Genomic DNA, 5,000 nt, shown 5'->3' on the forward strand with positions numbered 1-5,000 from the left:
GGAGGAGGGAGGGAGGGAGGGAGGGAGGGAGGGAGGGAGGGAGGAGGAGGGAGGGAGGGAGGGAGGGAGGAGAGGGATGGAGAAGGGAGGAGATTGGGGATAGAGATGAGAGAAGAGACAGAGAGAGAGGGAGAGGAGAGAGAGAGAGAAAGAGAGAGAGAGAAAGACAGACAGACAGACAGGGAGGGAGGGAGGGAGGAGGGAGGGAGGGAGGGAGGGAGGGAGGGAGGGAGGGAGGAAGGAATTGGGATAGAGATGAGAGAAAGAGACAGAGAGAGAGGGAGAAAGAGAGAGAGAGAGAGAAAGAGAGAGAGAGAAAGACAGACATAATTTTTTCCCCCATATATCTTCTCTTCTATTAAAACCTCTACAACTAAATACACTGCTCAAAAAAATAAAGGGAACACTAAAATAACACATCCTAGATCTGAATGAATGAAATATTTGTATTAAATACTTTTTTCTTTACATAGTTGAATGTGTTGACAACAAAATCACACAAAAATTATCAATGGAAATCAAATTTATCAACCCATGGAGGTCTGGATTTGGAGTCACTCAAAATTAAAGTGGAAAACCACACTACAGGCTGATCCAACTTTGATGTAATGTCCTTAAAACAAGTCAGAATGAGGCTCAGTAGTGTGTGTGGCCTCCACGTGCCTGTATGACCTCCCTACAACGCCTGGGCATGCTCCTGATGAGGTGGCGGATGGTCTCCTGAGGGATTTCCTCCCAGACCTGGACTAAAGCATCTGCCAACTCCTGGACAGTCTGTGGTGCAACTGGTGTTGGTGGATGAAGCGAGACATGATGTCCCAGATGTGCTCAATTGGATTCAGGTCTGGGGAACGGGCAGGCCAGTCCATAGCATCAATGCCTTCCTCTTGCAGGAACTGCTGACACACTCCAGCCTAATGGCAGTCAGGCTACCTCTGGCGAGCACATGGAGGGCTGTGCTGCCCCCCAAAGAAATGCCACCCCACACCATGACTGACCCATCGCCAAACCGGTCATGCTGGAGGATGTTGCAGGCAGCAGAACGTTCTCCACGGCATCTCCAGACTCTGTCACGTCTGTCACGTGCTCAGTGTGAACCTGCTTTCATCTGTGAAGAGCAAAGGGCACCAGTGGCGAATTTGCCAATCTTGGTGTTCTCTGGCAAATGCCAAACGTCCTGCACGGTGTTGGGGTCTAAGCACAACCCTCACCTGTGGACGTCGGGCCCTCATACCACCCTCATGGAGTCTGTTTCTGACCGTTTGAGCAGACACATGAACATTTGTGGCCTGCTGGAGGTCATTTTGCAGGGCTCTGGCAGTGCTCCTCCTGCTCCTCCTTGCACAAAGGCGGAGGTAGCGGTCCTGCTGCTGGATTGTGGCCTCCTCCACGTCTCCTGATGTACTGGCCTGTCTCCTGGTAGCGCCTCCATGCTCTGGACACTACACTGACAGACACAGCAAACCTTGTTGCCACAGCTCGCATTGATGTGCCATCCTGGATGAGCTGCACTACCTGAGCCACTTGTGTGGGTTGTAGACTCCATCTCATGCTACCACTAGAGTGAAAGCACCGCCAGCATTCAAAAGTGACCAAAACATCAGCCAGGAAGCATAGGAACTGAGAAGTGGTCTGTGGTCACCCCCTGCAGAACCACTCCTTTATTGGGGGTGTCTTGCTAATTGCCTATAATTTCCACCTGTTGTCTATTCCATTTGCACAACAGCATGTGAAATGTCTTGTCAATCAGTGTTGCTTCCTAAGTGGACAGTTTGATTTCACAGAAGTGTGATTGACTTGGAGTTACATTGTGTTGTTTAAGTGTTCCCTTGATTTTTTTTGAGCAGTGTATATTCATGGGAAATACTAACTATCGAAGTGTCCTATTCTTGGTTATTTGGAATCAAAATAAGATCCTCGACAAACTCATCAATCTTCTCCTGCCATGGGATATTTTCATCCAGAACCACGCCTCTGTTCAGTGGAACTACGTACATAGAGCAAAGTGCTGTACGGTAGGATCCCTCCCTCCCTCCCCACTACCCAGCCAAACGACTGACAGCCCATTACTCTGTGTTAAGAGCTGTGGCCGGGAGTCGGGGCCCTGGGAAAGACCAAGCTCAATAGGAAACAATAACAGGATTTTATCTGGAGTCTGATAAACACGTGTATTATTCTGATAGGAAGCCCTGTGGCGCAGCAGCCAAACAACCGTTCCACATGGTTTATACAGAGCCTTGCTTCATGGCACAGGATGTCATATCTCAAACTCGTGAGCACATGACTGATAAACAAAAAACAGGTTCATTAGAAACAGATTAATTAGAAACAGATTGTCACGACTTCCGCCGAAGTCCCTCTCCTTGTTCGGGCGGCGTTCGGCGGTCGACGTCACCGGCCTTCTAGCCATCGCCGATCCACTTTTCATTTTCATTTAGTTTTGTCTTTGTTTTACACACCTGGTTTCAATTCTCACCTGGTTTCAGTTCCAATCCCCAATGTTCATTATTTAACCCTCTGTTTTCCCCATGGTTTTTGTGCGTGATTGTTTTATGTATGTTCGGTCCGTTATTGTGGGCTCGGTATTACGACATGTTATTTGGAATATTTGTGTAAAGTTACTTGTGTTACTCATCTGTGCTGTCCTGCGCCTGACTCCTCTGCACCAGCTACACTCAGACCATTACACACAGATTCATTAGAAACAGGTTCATCAGAAACAGGTTCATTAGAAACAGATTCATTAGAAACAGATTCATTAGAAACAGGTTCATTAGAAACAGGTTCATTAGAAACAGGTTCATTAGAAACAGATTCATTAGAAACAGGTTCATTAGAAACAGGTTGGGTGTGTACTGGGTGTGTATTGTGTGTATTGTGTGTGTATGGTGTGTATGGTGTGTATTGTGTGTATTGTGTGTGTATTAGGTGTGTATTTGGTGTGTATTTGGTGTGTATTAGGTGTGTATTAGGTGCGTATTAGGCGTGTATTGGGTGCGTATTAGGTGTGTATTAGGTGTGTATTTGGTGTGTATTTGGTGTGTATTAGGTGTGTATTTGGGTGTGTATTAGGTGCGTATTTGGGTGTGTATTTGGTGTGTATTTGGGTGTGTATTAGGTGTGTATTCGGGTGTGTATTAGGCGTGTATTGGGTGTGTATTTGGTGTGTATTTGGGTGCGTATTAGGTGTGTATTTGGTGTGTATTAGGTGCGTATTAGGTGTGTATTAGGTGCGTATTAGGTGTGTATTTGGTGTGTATTAGGTGCGTATTAGGTGTGTATTAGGTGCGTATTAGGTGTGTATTTGGTGTGTATTAGGTGCGTATTAGGTGTGTATTAGGTGCGTATTAGGTGTGTATTTGGTGTGTATTAGGTGCGTATTAGGTGTGTATTAGGTGCGTATTAGGTGTGTATTTGGTGTGTATTTGGTGTGTATTCGGGTGTGTATTAGGTGTGTATTTGGTGTGTATTTGGGTGTGTATTAGGTGTGTATTTGGGTGTGTGTATGGTGTGTATTGTGTGTGTATTAGGTGTGTATTAGGTGCGTATTATGTGTTTATTTGGGTGTGTATTAGGTGTGTATTTGGTGTGTATTTGGGTGTGTATTAGGTGTGTATTTGGGTGTGTATTTGGTGTGTATTTGGGTGTGTATTAGGTGTGTATTTGGGTGTGTATTAGGCGTGTATTGGGTGTGTATTTGGGTGCGTATTAGGTGTGTATTTGGTGTGTATTTGGTGTGTATTAGGTGCGTATTAGGTGCGTATTAGGTGCGTATTAGGTGCGTATTAGGTGTGTATCAGGTGTGTATTGGGTGTGTATTGGGTGTGTATCGGGTGTGTGTGTTAGGTGTGCGTTAGGTGTGTAGTAGGTATGTATTGGGTGTGTATTAGGTGTGTATCGGGCGAGTATTAAGTGTTGGGTGTGTATTGGGTGTGTATTGGATGTGTATCTGGAGTGTACCAGGGGTGCGTCGGGTGTGTATTAGGCGTGTATTGGGTGTGTATTGTGTGCCGGGTGAGCATCGGGTGTGTATTGGGTGTGTGTGCTAGGTGTGTATTGGGTGTGTATTGGGTATGTATTAGGTGTGTATTTGGTGTGTATTTGGTGTGTATTAGGTGCGTATTAGGTGTGTATTAGGTGCGTATTAGGTGTGTATTTGGTGTGTATTAGGTGCGTATTAGGTGTGTATTAGGTGCGTATTAGGTGTGTATTTGGTGTGTATTGGGCATGTATTGGGTGTGTATTGGGCATGTATTGGGTGTGTATTGGGCATATATTAGGTGTGTATTTAGCATGTATTAGGTGTGTATTGGGTGTGTATTGGGTGTGTATTGGGTGTGTACTAGGGGTGTATTGTGTGCCGGGTGAGCGCTGGGTGTGTATTGGGTGTGTGTTTCACTTGTTTACGAGAAACGTACACCAACCAACGATTCACTTCCTCATCCTCGTTCGTGTCGTACGGGGGCTCTGAAAAAACATGACGACAAATGATCCAAAAACCTTTTAGAAACACACAGGATAGTTACGCGGGGCTTTGGACGTTGTGCACATGAAATGATGTAATTCTGAACTTTGTATCTGTAACGTTATATTCCATTTGGTTTGCGACTCAAAAGCTATCCAGAATGGAACAGCTGGATTGGGGATATCAAATCAAAGTTATTTATATAGCCCTTCGTACATCAGCTGATATCTCAAAGTGCTGTACAGAAACCCAGCCTAAAACCCCAAACAGCAAGCAATGCAGGTGTAGAAGCACGGTGGCTAGGAAAAACTCCCTAGAAAGGCCAATACCTAGGAAGAAACCTAGAGAGGAACCAGGCTATGAGGGGTGGCCAGTCCTCTTCTGGCTGTGCCGGGTGGAGATTATAACAGAACATGGCCAAGATGTTCAAATGTTCATAAATGGGATACAGCTCAAAGTCACACAACATGGAATACAACGCTGCGGACAGAGCCCCCATACTGCAAAACCACGATTAGGAATTGAATCGCTGGTT

The 5,000-nt window shown here is 45.6% G+C and overlaps 1 protein-coding gene across 1 annotated transcript in view; it reads right to left on the minus strand.

The window, feature by feature from the left end:
• The window catches only part of gtpbp3 (GTP binding protein 3, mitochondrial), a 41,761-nt gene that overhangs the window by 5,336 nt on the left and 31,425 nt on the right, over nt 1–5,000 (minus strand).

The sequence above is a fragment of the Oncorhynchus kisutch genome, linkage group LG13, assembly GCF_002021735.2.
Source record: "Oncorhynchus kisutch isolate 150728-3 linkage group LG13, Okis_V2, whole genome shotgun sequence".
NCBI classification, from domain to species: domain Eukaryota; kingdom Metazoa; phylum Chordata; class Actinopteri; order Salmoniformes; family Salmonidae; genus Oncorhynchus; species Oncorhynchus kisutch.